A 17,655-nucleotide genomic window follows, 5' to 3' on the forward strand; every position below is an offset into this window, starting at 1 on the left:
GCACTCCGCCAGCGGACCTTAGTACCTGCTTGGGGGCCGGCGGCTCCCGACCGACCGCTGTAAACGGCTTACAACAGCGGAGAGCGGAGCGCCAAACGCTGACCAAAATGGCGGCCGCATCGGAGACCGGTGTGCGTAATCGGCGATGCCTGCAGCCCGGAGAGTAGGAGGCGCAGTCGCAGCGGAATCTACCCCTACCCGAGGCGAACTAGCACCGAAGGAAGCGCGCTCCAACCCGGACCCGGAGGGTTCGGCCCCCTGCACTGGGTGAGTCCCGCTACGCCCCATAACTGCCCGAGCAACCTACGGGACTCCCCGGCTTCTGGGCCCTGCTGGACCCAAGCTCTGGGGGTTGGCCACTGCCTTGAGCGCCAGGCGCGGCCTCAACGAGCCCCAAACTAACACCACTGTGACCCCTTCTGTGAGCGACGTGGAGGAAGGAGGCTGGGCGGAGGACCAACCGACGGGCGTGGCCCTGACCCACTGAGGCCTCCCCCGGCCGGGCTGCCTGCCTTCGCGACCCCCCGGCTTGGGGGCCTACCTTGGACCCGGGATCGGACCCGTCCGCCCACCGAGGACCGAGGAGTTCGGCGTTGATTGGGGGCCCACCGCGGCCGGCTTGGGTTCAATTGCAGACCCCACACTGGGCCACGGACCGCCCCCCCACTGCTCCTGGCCGCGACCTTGGAAGACTGGGGCCCGAGACCGCATTGGGAGGAGGCACCTCTTGACGATCGCTCGAGCGGGAATCTGTGAGCCTACACCACAGCGCGGGACCCCCCAACGGGAGCTCTGACGGTGCCACAACACACACAGAAGTACTGCACAACCGAAGAAGATACCTGGGGGCAGTGAAAGCGGTGTGTACTTAGCGCGCAGTTGCCCCAGGAACCACGCCGCCCGCCCAGAACCCTGAGCGCCTCCCTAGACGACGAAAGCGGAGACCATTGACAAGGGCCGCGAGTGAGACGGCAGACCCGGCCCGCAAGGACCTGCATCTAGGACCACCACCGCACAGATCTGGTCGGGCCCCCTGACAGGCACGTGACCGTGGGGGACCAGTGTGAACCGAGAGACCCGTGGTCACTCTCAGCCAGGGACATAGCCAACTGTTGCCCACCCGCCGGCATATATCGTTGGGACCTGATGGGAAAGCCCAGGGGTACGAGGGGAGACGGCCCCCCACCCACCGAAACACCTGAAGATGCCCAACAGACCCCGACGGAACTACAGCAGATGCAGGACCGTATCCTGGAGGCCATCGCAGCCACGAAGGACGCCCTGCGTCAGGATATTGCGCAAGTCTCGACAGGATTGGGACTCTTGCGGGCTGATCACAGAAAGCTTGCGGATAGGGTCAAAGCTGCGGAAGTCACCCTGAAGGACTTAGCGCCAGCACATAAGACCATGGAGGGGCGACTCACGGAGCCCCTGGAACGTATACAGACCTTGGAAAGACGGGCAGAGGATGCCGAAAATCGCAGCCGGAGGAACAACGTGCGCCTGGTGGGCCTGCCTGAGAAAAAGGAGGGTGCGGACATGGTGGGGTACCTAACTGACTGGTTGAAGACGGTGGTGGCCCCTGAGGGCCTTTCGCCCTTTTTCACGTTGGAAAGAGCACACCGAGTTCCGGCCAAACCCCCACAGCCGGGCCTTCCACCCCGCCCGGTGGTCATCAAACTACTACACTATAAAGACAGGGATTGGCTGCTACAGAGAGCCCGGGAAAAGGGCCCCTTCCATGTGGACAATAGTAGAGTCACGCTGTTCCCGGACTACACGTTCGAAACACAGAAGCTGAGGGCCTCTTTCCTCTCCATCAAAAAAGAATTGCGGACTGAGGGCATCCAATATTCGATCCTTTTCCCGGCCAGGCTTAGAATCATAGTGGACGAAAAGTCGTTGTTCTTCCCCACGGCAGCGGACGCATGGACCTGGTGGGACACTTACAAGGCGGGCACAGACGGGGCCCGTTATAGAGCAGAGGAGGAACGACAGAAGCAACTGGTGAAGAAATCAAGGAGACACCGAGGGCGCGACCAGAAATCCAGGAAACCTACGGAATCCCAAACGGAGGACGAGAGGAGAGCAGCGTTGCAGGCAGTGATGGATGTCTCGGGCTCCGCAGTCGCCCAATCGGGAAGAGATTCAGGCTCAGATGAACCAGGAACGGGATCAGAGACGGAAAACTCGGAGTTTGGTGACTTGAGGGGCCCGACGGTCACACCACAGACATCGGAGAACATTATTGAGGGCTGAGAAACTGAACGATAGCGCTTCTCCTGGAATTGAGGCTATTGGGACTCCCGCTGTGAACACCCAAGCAGATGGCTGTAAGACTGGATCAATGTGAGTGCTATTGCGTATTGTGGGGCGGAGGGGGGGGAACTGAGATTTTAGTACTCGCACCTAGTACACGCTCCTTAGGGCCCTTACGGCCTCTGTAGTGCAGACTGCGGATTAGTAGACCTAGTGAGCATGTTTGCTCTTATTTAGTTTGGATGGGAGCTGCTCTTTCGGGGTTAGGTCCTGTTCTGGGGGAGGGGGGGCCTGGAGAAGTTGCGGGGACTCAAGGCGTAGCGGAGGGAGGGGGGATAGGGGAAGTTTGTTGGGGGGGGAGAGGTCAGTGTCACGCCTGCTGCCGGGAGACGATATTTCTTTGACTTGAACCGGACACTGTGGGATAATGGCTAATACTGGACTGATGAAGTGTGTGTCATGGAATGTGAGGGGGTTGCACACTATGGCGAGGAGGCACAAGACCCATGCCTACCTAGTTCGGAGAGGGGTACAAATTGCATTTCTACAAGAAACCCACCTGACGGAGAAGGAAGGGACTGCGCTGCAGCGTAGATGGAGAGGGCAATTATTCGCCACCACATACTCTGCTTTTGCTAGAGGGGTATTAATATGGATACGCGCGGGCACTCCTTTTCAGGAAACTAGACACACAGTGGATCCTGAGCGGAGGTTTGTGATAGTCGAAGGCACGCTTAGAGGCCGACACATAGTCCTTGGCAGTATCTACGCACCCAATGTAGACCAAGCAAACTACTTTACTAGACTGTCCGGGGACCTGGCCACTTACCTCGCAGGTCCTGTTCTGTTGGGAGGGGACTTTAATTCTATAGCGGACACGATATTAGATAGGTCGCATCCACCGCTGCACTCATCCCCAATACATAGACTAGCGAGAAGCAGGACAGATTGGCAAGGACAATGGGGACTAACAGATGCATGGCGAATACAACACCCGATGGAGCGAGACTATTCATTTTACTCTAGCCCGCATGACCTCCATGTCCGCATTGATACCTTTTTATGCTCCCATGCGGTTTTTCCAGTAGTGACAGGGACCGAATATCTAGCGCGCACACTGTCTGACCATAACCCACTGCTCCTGACGCTGAACTGGATGGCTGAGACATCGCTGATCCCGACGTGGCGGCTGAGGCCGGACACGTTTGATGACCCGCCCTTCCAAAAAGAACTGAAAGGGAGGATCTCCCAATACTTTATAGAGAATGAGGGTTCCACTGCGACCAGAGCAGTGGAGTGGGACGCCTTTAAAGTTGTAGTGAGAGGACATTGTATAGGGAAGTACGCCGGAGTACGGAAGTCTCTGCTAGATGACCTAGGGAAGGCCGAGAACAAGTTAAGGGAGTCCGAACGGACGCGCCCCAACCAGCCTGAGTTGCATGGGACGGTTAACGAAGCAAGGGAAGCGGTAGCAGTGGAGATGGAGCGCCTTCGCAGTTTTGATTATAAAAAATACCTAACGAAATCACACGCAGAGGGGGACAAAACTGGCGCACTCCTAGCCTGGTTGGCGAACCCCATTAGGAGTGGTCACCCGATCCTAGCTTTGAAGGGGGAAGGAGGCCGCATCTGTAGCACGCAGTCGGATATATTGAGTTGCTTTCGGACATATTACGAAACGTTATACAAAAGCGCGCTGGGGGATCAAGCGGAGGCAATAGACGCCTTTCTATCCGAAATACAACTGCCACAGCTCGAGCGGGAACAAGCTGAGGCTCTAGGGGGCCCGATAGAGATAGCAGAAATAAGGGGAGCAGTAAAACGAATGGCACGTAACAAAACTCCGGGAATTGAAGGCCTGCCCATCGAGTTCTACGGTCGGTACCTGGACCACTTGGCCCCAAAGCTCCAAATAATATACAATTAGGCCAAAGAGAGAGGCTGTCTCCCCCGATCGATGAGTGAGGCCATAATGATTCCCCTACTCAAGCCGCGTAGAGAGAGCACAGACCCAGCATCTTATAGACCATTATCCATGTTAACAACGGATTACAAGATACTGAGCACTGTGTTGGCCGCCAGATTATTAACCCACATGCAAGACCTAGTTCATAAAGACCAGTCCGGATTTATACCCACCCGCAACACAACGCACAACATCCGAAGGCTGCTCAAACTGATGGACAACCCGCCCCCAGAAGCAAGGACTCCCCTCGTGTTAGCTGTGGACATAGAGAAGGCCTTTGACAGCTTGGAATGGGAATATTTATATAAAGTGATGCGGAGGTTCGGCCTAGGGGAGGGATACATCTCCTGGACGAAAGTGTTATACACAGCCGCGAAGGCGAGGGTGAGGGTTGGCACCCTGGTCTCACACCAATACCAGGTGCATCGGGGCACCAGACAGGGGTGTGCACTCTCTCCCCTGTTATTTGCACTAGCTGTGGAACCACTGGCAGCAATGGCCAGGTGGGGAACCTACTATCAGGGGTTGGGCCTTAGAGGGACACAACACTTTATTTCACTGTACGCGGACGACATTCTCCTTTATTTGGAGGATGCTGAGAGGGCCGTGGATGGTGCAGAGAGGCTGCTGGTGCGCTTCGGCGCCCTGTCAGGCCTGAAGGTGAATTGGGCTAAAACCTGCCTCTTCCCCCTTCGGAAAGAGGAGTTCCAACCTCCGGCCCGTCCACTACTTAGATGGGAACCTGACTGTTTGACTTACCTAGGGGTGCACATTTACCACGAGCCGGCGGACCTGCTGGAGGGCAATGTGGGCCGCTGTATCCGAGCACTCCGGTCCAACATGTCCTTTTGGTCCACCCTACCTTTGTCGGTGGCCGGTCGGGTGGCTCTTTTAAAAATGATCGCATTGCCGCGCTTACTGTACTACTTCAGGACTCTCCCCATATGGGTGCCTAGAGCAGTCTTCCAACAGCTGAGAACGGCGATAATTTCGTTCTTATGGGGAAAGGGCAGACGCAGAATCGCGTTGGCGACACTGACCCGTCCCAAAGACGAAGGGGGGCTAGCGGTCCCGGACTTCGAACTATACTATTTGGCGGCCCAACTACAAATGTTTACACAGGAAGTGGCGAGAGCATTTCGGGGACCGGACCAGGAAAGGGAAGACGGAACCCCCCGCCACGTGCTGTCCTATATTGTATTGCACCAAAAGCTAGTGCTCCGTGGACTGTCCCAAGAGGAATGGACGTTCCGACTATGTTGGAACCGCTCAAGGGTACGAGCGGGAGTACAACACCCGTATGCACCCGAGATACCACTGGGCATGGTGACTGCTCTCCCTCGTGGAGGTGACTGGTCGAGGCTCCAGCTGTGGGAGGAGGCGGGCTTACAGATGGTGGGGGATCTCTATGATGATGGCGTGCTGACCCCATACCAAACACTGCAGGAGCGATATGACCTTCCGAGAGGAGATTATCTACTGCACGCGGCAGTGGTGAGAGCCGTACAAGCGCACTGGGGAGAAGGGTTGCTCGAACCACCGACGACGCTAGCATGCCAGTACACCATGATGGCAGCGGGCACCTTTAAAGCAGTAACGTGTCTCTACTCGAGAATGTTACGTGAATCCCTGCAGCCACTAGTGGCGTTGAAGGCCAAATGGGAAACTGATTTACAGATGGAAATCCCGGAGGCTGTGTGGTCCCAACTAGTGCAGAGGGCTAGAAAGAGCACTAGAAACGCACGATTCCAACTTATTCACCTGTATATTATACATCGGGCCTACCTCACCCCGGGCAAGATCGCACAATACTTCGGAGTGGTGGACGCAGCCTGCCCCAGGTGTAATAAAGGGAACGCGGATCTGATGCATATGCTGAGAGCTTGTCCCCATCTACAGGAATACTGGAGGGACATTGGCGCCACGTTGGATGACGTGGCGGAAAGGGACCTGCAGTATGATGGAGCTGTTAGCGTATTACATTGGTTCCCACATACGCCCAAAAATAAATTGTCGAGCAAGTTCATTGACATGGGCCTCATTCTCGCGAAGAGAGAATTGACCAGGAACTGGAAATCCAAGACAGGGCCGACACACCGGAGATGGCTAAATTAATTTTTGAAATGGGCGGCAGCTGAGAGTGTGATCAGGTATCAGTTAGCCCGGCGTGGGTCAGACGAGCGAGCACAGGAAACAGCGATGGCGTGGGAGGCGATGGTGCAGGCGTTGCGAGACAGTACAATGGAGGACGAAGGGGAATCGGACCAGGAGAACCCGGGTAACCACACTGAGTCTACCGCGGGACCGACACCCTCACCAGACATACACATACAGTAAACACCATAGTGATTCTGTCCATCACCACAGGTTCGATCCACTCAGAGTTAGGCGCAGGCGGGGACACTGAGGGAGAGGGGAGGGGGGGGGAATCAGTGTTAGAAGTACAGACCATAGGGAGTTGAGGGAAGTTGCCCAGGGAGGGGGGGGAGTAGGGATGATAAACCAAAAGCAGACAGCAGAATGCCTCATGTAAAAGTTCAATATAAATGCCGTAATAGCATGCACCGAGACTATAAGGATTGCCGCCCGGCCTTCGGGATGTGGGCAGAAAGGCTGTGTATACTGACCAGGTGCAGAAACAAGGGATGGGGGAGGCTGCATAGGAATGATTTCGCACTGCTAAATGTACTGTGATGCTCAATCTGCAATAAAAAACGTTTAAAAAAAAAATTGAAAGTATAAAAATAACAAGTGACTAAGTTAACGACAATTATAAGGTAAGTGTTTTGTACTCTTTTCGTTACATTTCTATCACATTTAACTTCTATTAGTTCCACTGCTTTATTTCTTTAACCCTCAGTTTCCTGCCTTTGCTACTTCCCTCATTCCTTTTTCTATTACTTACTTACTCTACTCCTTCCACTCCTTTTCTCAGTCCCTCTGTTCTCATAGTTCCTCACTCCTGTTCACTCACTCCGTCTCTATTACTCTCACTGTCTCTGACTCATCACTCTTTCACTACTTGTTCATTATGCTTTCTCCCTGTAGTTCAAGCACACTATGTTATTTACATTTCTTTGCTGTTTCAATTATTCCTTTTCTGTCACTTCTTCTTTTCTGCTTTCTGTTTTTTCTCTCTGTTATTCCACATGTTTTAACCTTAGTCACTGTCATACATCTTGTTTTATTCCTATTTACTTTCACTCACTGTTTTCTTAACACTTTCCCTCAGGGTTGTTCTTTTAGTCCGGTTCTATCCCTACCTCTCATTCCACATCCTTTACTGTTTTTCTTCTTAATTTGAACATTCACTCACATTCTCCAAGAAACTCTTGTTTATTATTATTCTACTCTCCTTTTTTTCTTTCACTTCCTTATCTATTTTGTTTTTCTCAATTATACCCTCTTACATCTTTTCTTTGGTAAATAGATCTATTAAACAGTATATCTGTGTTACTCCTTCTAGCTGTCTTTCTTTTAACATTACTCTCTGTTTCCTTCCCTTATACTCACTCTTCCTTTTTTTTTTTGTAATTTTTTTTTCTGTTTCGCTTCCGGTTCGCGTACCGGGGCGCGAACCGGGAAGCGAATCAAAAGAAATAGAGGTTGCCAGAGTGCTAAACATTCTAGCAATTTTTTATAAATGGGAGGTAGTTCTGAAAATAACTTTTTTTTTATTGTTTTGTTGTTTTATATATATATTTTTTTTCTGAACATTTTTTTTACTTTTTTTGTATTTTTTGAACGGTTTTATATATTTTTTGTTTTTTTGGGGGGGGAAACGAAAATGATTCATTATAAAGAGCTCAACAGGAGCAACAAAAAAAAAAGATAATTTACTTTCTGGGGCATTTTGGACATTTATGATTTTCAATAGCTCTGTTGATTAAATTGATGCTGCTCTCCCTATAGCAAATTAATTTGCCGCAAAAAATGCACACTTGCTTCACGACCCCGAAGTTCATCTGAATGTTTGGGACCATCTCCCTCGCCTCTGGTCCCATCACTGCCTGTTCAGTTGATGTACTGGCCACAGGAGGGGGGTTTTCCTGCAGGTCACGTACCTGCGCAGCACTATAATTTATAGGGTGCCACCTCTCCATGTGCCGATGCATGGTGTAATTCCCGTAGCTGTACTTTTTATCAGTCCCTCTGGACAGAGTTTTGCCACAGATCAGACATGTGACGTAGCGGGCATTTACTTTTTTTTGGCCCCGGGGAAATGTATAGAATTGCCAGATATAACTATCCTTCACATGGGACCTCCTTGGCTCTTCAGGCAAAAACTGCATCCTCCCTTGCTCCTCTTCCTCTTCTTCCTCCTCTTGATTAAGGATGACCTGAGGAGGTGGTCCTTCCTTCCTAGGAGGTGGTGGTGGGGGTGCACCAGCTGCAGCTACTAATGAAGCCATTTCTTATTAATCAAAATAGGTCTTCCTCTCACAAAGTTGAAAGTCAGAGTGAGAAAAAGGTGGGGGCTTTCATCATTTGGGAAAAAAAATGTTCTAAACCAATGAAAAGTGTTATTTTTAGGTCACATGACCTAGCCTCACATCATTAGGAAACCAAAAGTGAAATGAACCAATGAAAAGTTTTATTAACAAGTCACATGACCTGTTACGCTTACGTTACGCGCTCCGTGCCCCGGATCGCGCTCCGGAGCACTTCCGGGTGCGCTAACGCGGCGCGTCATAAGACGCATTACGCGACAATGCGATACGTCGCGCTTACGCGGCGCGTCACGATGTTGTTTTCTAACGCGGCAGTTGCGCAAACGGAACGTTTACCGGTTCGCGGACCGGGTCGCGGCACCAAATTGAGCTAACGGGAAGCTACCCGGTGCGCGGACCGGTAGCGAAACAAAAAAAAAAACAAAAAAATATCTACATAAAAAATTGTATTAAAAACATACAAAATATATTTTTCGATTTAAAGAAGAATACATTTTAAAGCTTTTGATATTTGCTATTAAAAAACCTTTGAAATTCACTGAAAAAACCATAGGTTATAGACCATATATAGTTAGGAATTAGCATTTACAAAACCTTGAAAATTCACTGAAAAAACCATAGGTTATACACCATATATAGTTAGGAATTAGCATTTACAAAACCTTATTTTACTCACACAAAACCATTGAAATTCGCATATATAGTTAGTTGCACTAACTATATATCGCGCACCCGCAATCCACTGCTGATCATGTCACATATTACATCATTCATGACATGGTCAGTGACATCACTGATGACATCACTGATGACATCTCAAATGACATCACTGATGACATCACTGATGACATCTCAAATGACATCACTGATGACATCACTGATGACATCTCATTTGACATTACTGATCACATCACTGATGACATCATTCATGTGATAATACGATGAACCTCTTCAGACTCTAATATAACCTTAGATACACTCAGTGTAAACAGACACTCACAGACTGTCACTCATCCATGGAGTTACACACACACCTAGTCAGTCATGCAAAGAATCAATCACACCTCCATTTTCTCAACTATACAGGTATACACACCTTACTTATTCAAACATATACTAACACATATTTACTCTCTTATACAATCCCGGATACAAGTTAACAATGATCCATACAGCCACTCACACATTCACTGGCTCTTACGCACAGTTATTTATATATGTCAACTCTCAAATGTACTGTGTTTTACATATGTACTTACTTTGACATGTAGCACTGAGATATCCATTAACTTACCAATACACTCATGCACACAGTCAACCGCCCATACAGCTGTTTCCACATGCACTTTTGAACCCATACATCTAGTGAATCAACTTTTCACACATCTATGCACAGAGTCATACACCTCCCAGCCACCCACACACACACTCAGTCTCCCATACAAATACTTGGGCAACCAATCAATAACCCATATAGTTACTCATATAGCTACTGATCAACACATGCAGCAGTTTACAAAACAACAGATATAATGATGCACAAATTAAGACAGTTTAGTCACTAACCCATGCACTCAGTGAGACACATTTAATCACTCACTCATACAGTCAGTCATGCACCTACTAAATCCTTCATCCAGACACTTATAAATCCACTCATTCTTCAATATGTAAGACATATTTTAACTTTACAGAAACATACAGTCACTGGATGTTGTCATCATTGATGTCATCAGTGATGTCATTTGAGATGTCATCAGTGAGGTCATCAGTGATGTCATTTGAGATGTCATCAGTGATGTCATCAGTGATGTCACTGACCATGTCATGAATGATGTAATATGTGACATGATCAGCAGTGGATTGTGGGTGCGCGATATATAGTTAGTGCAACTAACTATATATGCGAATTTCAATGGTTTTGTGTGAGTAAAATAAGGTTTTGTAAATGCTAATTCCTAACTATATATGGTGTATAACCTATGGTTTTTTCAGTGAATATATATATATATGCACATATCCATATATATTATTTTTTTTTTCACTGAAAAAAGGAAGGGTACTGAGATGTTATAGTTGCCCTCAGATTTCACTCATAAAAAATCATTGAAATTCAGTAGTTATAGTTACCTGAGCTTACTAGCATTTACGCCCCCACAATGCACTGCTTATGACCTCACATATTACATCACTCATGACATGGTCAGTGACATCATTGATGACATCACTGATGACATCTCAAATTACATTACTGAAGACATCATCCAGTGACTGTTTTTAAAACATTGTAAAACATGTTAAATATATATACCAAAGTGTATTGGTGAATCAGTGGGTGTATTAGTGCCTGTATGGATGATTCAGTGGGTTGGTGACTGACTGTATGGATGATTCAGTGAGTGGCTAGGTGTCTCAGTGAATGTAAGGATAAGTGACTGGTTGTGTGATTGTCTGTATTAGTCTGTCAGTTGGTGTCTAAGTGGCTGTATGGGTTTGTGAGTCGGTACATGAGTGTCTGTATGGGTGAGTAATTAGTTGTCTGGGTACCTGTAGGGGTGTCTGAGTGTCTGAGTGGGTGGGTGATGGGATGTGTGACTGCCTGTATGGATGGGTGAGTGGGTGAGTCAGTGGCTGTATGGGGTAGTGAATGCATGTGTGAGGGGCTGTATGGGTGCGTGAGTGTGTATATAGCTGTGTAGGTGAATGAGTGCTTGTGTCAGTGGTGTATGGGTGAGTAACTAGGTATGTGAAATGCAGTATATGTGAGTGATGGAGTATATGAGTGACTGTATGGGTGAGTGAGGGAATGTGAGAGTGGATGTATTGGTGAGAGTGTGCTTGTGTCAGTGACTGTATAGGTGAGAGAGTACGTGTTAGTATCTGTGAGAGTAAGTGGCTGTGAATGTAACTGTATGGGTGAGTAAGTGGGTGTGACATTGACTGTATGGGTGAGTGAATAGGTGTGTGAGTAGCTCTATGGGGGACTGACTGTGTGAGTGGCTGTATTGGTGTAGGAGTGAATATGTCAGTGGCTGTACTAGGGAGTGAGTTGGTATATGAGTGGCTGTATGGGTGAGTGAGTGGATGTGTGTGGATGTGTGTGGATATGTGGGCAGATCTATGAATCAGTAAGTGAGAGTCCCCAGTGGCAGTCCCCGGGGTAGAATCGGAGGTCACCCCACATTAATTAGTAAAGAAGCCCTGGGGAGATGGTAGTCCCCGGGCATATGCCCGAGGAAGGGGAGGCTTGTGGGCCCCCTCCTTTATTTACACAATGCCCCTGGAACCTGACCCACTTGGGGGCCATTTAATAACGAAGTGCAGGAGCCCACGCATTGTTTTTTATTCAGTGAGATTCGCAGATGTATCGTGACGCTGCCAAAATATTTATTTTAAATGATTTTAACCCACAGCGGGGTCCCTATGGGACCCCCCTCAGCATATCTAGGTGATCGGGGAATTCCTACACTGCCCCCTTTTCTTTATTTTTCACTTTTTCTGTGGGACTCAGCTTAAAGCAGAGTCTCAAGATGGCTGCCAACACATCCTGGTTGAAGTGTTGGCAGCCAAACAAATTTCAGTAGGATTTTGGGCTTCCAGATTTCTATATTTTTAAAACTTAAATATCTCTGGAACTACTGAGCAGATTTACATAAAATCACAAAAAGCATGCTTTCTGGACCAACTTTCAGCCAAATTTGGTGTTATTCTGTTCAGCGGTTCAGGCAGTAGTCGTGTTCAAACAATGAAAAATCCGCATAGACATGGGGGCGTGGTCTCGCCAGCTGCAAGATGGCTGTGCGGTGAGCGAGCTCAGCCCGCCGAACCTGGGAAATCCGCTACTATCCACCATCGGATGGAGGCATCAGGCCTCTACCATGGCATCTGACATTGAATCCATGCCTTGCACTAGCCTCTTTGGGAGCTGGCGCATCACATCTCTTGGAGCCTTGCCCGGCCTGATCTGCCTTACAACCGTGGACCATCGCAATCACTGGCAAGCTCCTCTGGCTCCACATCTTCCCCATTGCCCCACAAGCCCAACATGGGGAAAATGGACAAAGGACAACCTAAGATCAATTTCAGGGGGTCGGGAGCAGGCAGGGGTGGCGAGATGCCCCCTGATGCCGGTGAGCAATCCACCCAGACTGACCTCCCCGGTGAACAACACAACAGCCTTTGAACCATTCTCCTAGAGATGAAATTCAGTCTAAAGACAATTGATGCAAAAATAGACCACCTAACATCACGCCTTGACCATGTTAAGCTGAGGGTGGACTCCCAAGTTGCCCGTATTGTCCAGCTCGAACCAAGGATCTTAGACGCTGAGGACGCCAGAGCCTAGGGTGCGCAGGAGCTCCTCAAAATGGACAAGATCCTCTAAGTAATACGTGCTGAGAATGAGGACTTAGAGGTGTGCTCCCGAAGGAATAATATTCAGGTTGTTGGCCTGCCAGAGTCCACCGCTACCAGAAAAATGGAAGATTACCTTGAATCTCTGCTTCATGACCTCTTTGGCCCAGTCGCGTCCAAAAATGTTATCATTGAGCGGGCGCACAGGTCTCTTGGGCCACGACCCCCCCCTCCCGGGTCCCCTGCAAGGCCCATCATCGCCCGCTTGCTGAACTATTGTGACTCCATTCTTCGCAGGGCCCGGGAGCTGGGGTAGATCAACCACCAGGGCAACTTCCCATCCTTCTATCTTGACTTCACCCTGTCCGTCCACGCAGCCCACAGAGACTTTCTTCCTGCCAAGCGTATTTTACAGCAGCTCCACATCACTTATGCCATGTTGTACCCTTAAAAACACCGCATTGATTTGGGGAGATGCTGAGATTTTTCACTGATCCAAAGGCCGCCCTCACCTTTGCTAGGCAGTTACAAAAGTCCCCCACCCGTGGAACCGCCGCACTATTTTCAAAGACAGTCGCATAAGTGACAATTATTTAACTTTGTACGCCTCGCCTCACAGTAATGTGTCACTCGGCACACACCTCATTCATCCCGTTGGTTGCAATAATATATGCATATTGTTGTATGTACATTCCTGCTGTTGCTTTCCTCTGAGGCTGCCAACAATGGTTGAAATTTGTATGCTCAGCTACATTTTATAGGAATATGGGACACTCTACGTATACCCCGTTCACCTTGCTTGCTGCAATGATGTATGCACATAGTTGTATTTATTGCCTTGAAGTCGCCTCCCTCTGAGACTGACAATGCCCGGCCACCCTGCCTACATGGCAAGGGGTAAATGGCTGAGCCCTCACTCCTTGAAGGGATAATTCCCACACCAACACTAAGTTCTCCAAGTTTGGTTTTCCTGGGTGGGGATGGTTCATGTGCTCAACCTATTTGGGGAGTTAGAGTGGGTGGGGGGAAGACTTGGGTTTTTAGTTCAGGATTCAACATCTGGCAACCTAGTGCAGGGGGTTTGTTTTGTCGTTAATTTTGTATTGTTCCCGGCATGTTAGAGACTGCATACATTCCACAATGCTCTACATCTCAGGACACTGTTTTGTTTTGCTTGACCACCAACCACAGATGCTACATCGCTATTTTTGCCTGGCTGCTACATGACTGACACCACCTTCTTGACATGGAACATAAGGGACCGGAACGACTATCGAAAGGCATGCCTCAATCACGCATATCTCATCAGACATAATGTGGACATTTATTTCCTCCAAGAGACGCACCTCCTCCCACCACCTCATCCAGACTGTAGTCCTGTCACTGGGGGGGAATCTTACACTGCATACTACTCCAACTATGTGCGCGGTGTCAACATCCTCTTTAGGAGGGGCCTTCCCTGGCATGGCACCCATTCCTTCCATGATACTAAAGGTAGCTACATGATCCTTGCCGGCACCCTCTATAACCAGCCATTGATACTTGCGGTGCTCTATGGCCCTAATATTGATGACCCAAGCGTCTTCACCCAAGTCTGGCAAATCATATCCTCTCTTGGACCTCACTCTTTGATATGGGGCGGTGATTTCAACATTGCGCCCTCGCTGGTACTGGACCGCTCGGGGGATCGTATCTAACATCCACAGGCCACAGCCATACTACACTCAATCTTAGAAGATAACTCCCTATAAGATGCCTGGTGCCACGCACACCCAGACGTGCATGAAGGATCTTGCCTATCCGGCTTGCACGGATCTTGGTCCCGCATTGATTTATGGCTTATCACCCACAACGTCGCCTTCTGGGCCACCTTTGTGTGTGGACCACTTGGCCCGTACATTATTAGATCATGCCCGGTGTGACTGTGTTTGTGATTCCCCTTACCCTTCACCACATGTTCCCATGGCACCTGCCCCACAACTCGCTTCGTGATGCTGCTTTCCACGACGAGATTCGGGGTGCCGTCATAGACTATTTTGAGCGCAACACCGCCCTCGACACTCTGAGTACTTCAGGCCGTGATTTGGGGGGAATGCATTGCTAAACAAGCTGGGATGTTAAAGTCCATCAGAGGGACCCTTGAGTGCCTGGAGAAAGACATCAAAGCTCTAGATCTCCAACAAACCCAGGACCCCAGCCCAGCCACCCTCTCCTCCATCAGAACTAAACTCACAAGTTCCACGAGGAGGCGGATAGAGAAGTTACATTCCTAGGCAGAGAGGCTTTTGCTTGCCTCTACGGAGAGGGCGATCACCCTGGCAAGACCCTTCCTAACCTACTCAGACAGCCACACGCATCCTCTTAGAGACCTTTAGAATATTGAAAGAACTCAGCCAAAAGTCTGAACTGAAACCTGTAACCGTGCCCGTAGACTGCAACACATTTCAGACCTTTTTTCTCCATACGGTCAGGGATATCCTTTCTGAGATTGACAACACCCCTATCATTCAGGGCTCCCTGGTCGAGTACCAGGTCCCTCTCCTGCCCTGCAAGCAGCTCACCGTTTTGAACATTTTATCAATCTGTGATAAATGTTACATTAGTAAACCTATGCGTGTTATATTCCATACATTTGGATTTGTTTTCTTGCCCCGCCATAAGGAAGTGCTGGGTAATTGCCTTGTCTATTGGGGGTGCTGTGCAAAGTGTACTATTTAAAAGGTGCAGTGGTGAAAGGTACTTCACCTTAAGGGAATGTTGAGTTTTACCTCTGTCTTAGGGAGTGTTGGGGTATTGGGTGTGGCTTGATGGTGAGCAGCCACATTCATTAAAAGCTCCTGAGACATCTGCAGAAACGTGTCCCCCTTCTCTCAACTGCCTCACTACAGATATTGTGTCAGCCACAATTGTCTCCAGACTAGACTACGGGAATGCCTTATACATCGGCCTCCTCCAGAAACTCATCAATAAGCTGCATGCAGGTGGTACTGAACGACGCAGCAAGGCTGATTTGTAGGCTCCCTAGAAGTACACACACCACCCCTTTGTTGTGCAAGCTGCACTGGCTCCCCATCAAGCAGAGAGCAGAATGTAAGGGTCTCTGCATTGCCCATAAAGCAATATATGGCCAAGTCCCAGCCTATATTAAAGAGCACTGCGAGAACTATGTTCCGGGCCGTACTCTGCGATCTTCCGTGACCTGCCGCCTGGCTCCCCCACAGTGCAATACCGTATCTAAAGGGGGCAGAGCGTTCTCTGTCCCACTCCCACAGCTCTGATACTAGCTGCCTGATTACCTTCGCAAGGAACCTGCACTCCTCCCCTTCAGGAAACAGCTCAAAACGGTCCTGTTCAGGGAGGCTTTGGACACTGCTCAATCCCCCTCCCTGCGACGCAGCTATATTACCACCAATGGCCTTTTGGCCAATCTCTCTAAAGAACTAAGAGACCAGTCGGTGATTATGCGCTATTTAAAAATTAATTAACATAACATAACATTATATCACTGCACTTAGCGATGAGGCTGCCGGAAGGACCACCTCCCCTGGTGACATCGTCGCTAGGATTTCGGCTTTTTATGCCCAACTATATACTGCGGTTGAGGCCACGCCTCTAGAGACCCTGGATCAATACTTTGATTTGATCAAGCATTTATGGCACAGCAACGGACACCGTGAATACCTGGATGAGCCATTCACACCCGAAGAAATTACCAAAGTCACTGCAGGACTCCTGGGCGATAAAGCTCCTGGCTCAGATGGGCTGAGTCCCGCATTTTACAAAGAGTATGCATCTCTTCTCGTTCCACATCTGGCTGAGATGTACAACAACTCTCTTGCCTTGAGCAGATTTCCCCCTTCTCGTCACGAGGCCATGATTACTCTCCTCCTTAAGTCTGATAAATCCCCCCAGAGCTGTGATTCCTATCAGCCCTTATCACTAATCAATACTGACAACAAAATTTACGCTATACTGCTAGCCAATCGCCTCCTATCTCTCATGCTATTATTAGCCCGTCCTGATCAATCGGGGTTAATCCCTGGTCATGCCAGGGACAGACTAATTTGCATACAGCCAGGTTCTGAAACTGGGATGGTGCAATGAGCTAAAAAACGGTGTTGGATCTAGCCCTGATCTCGTGACTGGGTGAGAGTACTCTGCTTAATTCAGAGACTCTGTCCATCACCACCTCTTGTTGTAAATAACTTTGCACAATTTGTGCACAATTTTCTCTGTTATTCACCAGATTAATCCCGCCTTACTGCAGTGGCCACCGTTCGGGACGCCACTAAGGCTATTGATACACTGGAATGGCCCTTTCTTTTCTATCTTCTTTCCTGACTAGGCTTTAGTCTGAGTTTCGTACAAAAGATTCAACTTCTCTACACACTCCTGACGGTGTGGATCAGGATTAACGAGCAGGCTACCCACCCCATAGCTATCACGAGGGGCACCAGGCAGGGATGCCGCCTGTCCCCTACGTTATTCGCCATCGCTATGGAACCACTGGAGGAGCACCTATGCCAGCATCACACAAAGCGGGGCATTGGCTTATCTCCTGCCCCCTGGTGACCTCGATGTACGCAGACAATGTCACAATACACATCTGGGAACCACAGGAGAACC

The sequence above is a fragment of the Lissotriton helveticus genome, chromosome 11 (assembly GCF_964261635.1).
Source record: "Lissotriton helveticus chromosome 11, aLisHel1.1, whole genome shotgun sequence".
In the NCBI taxonomy this organism is placed as follows: Eukaryota; Metazoa; Chordata; class Amphibia; order Caudata; family Salamandridae; genus Lissotriton; species Lissotriton helveticus.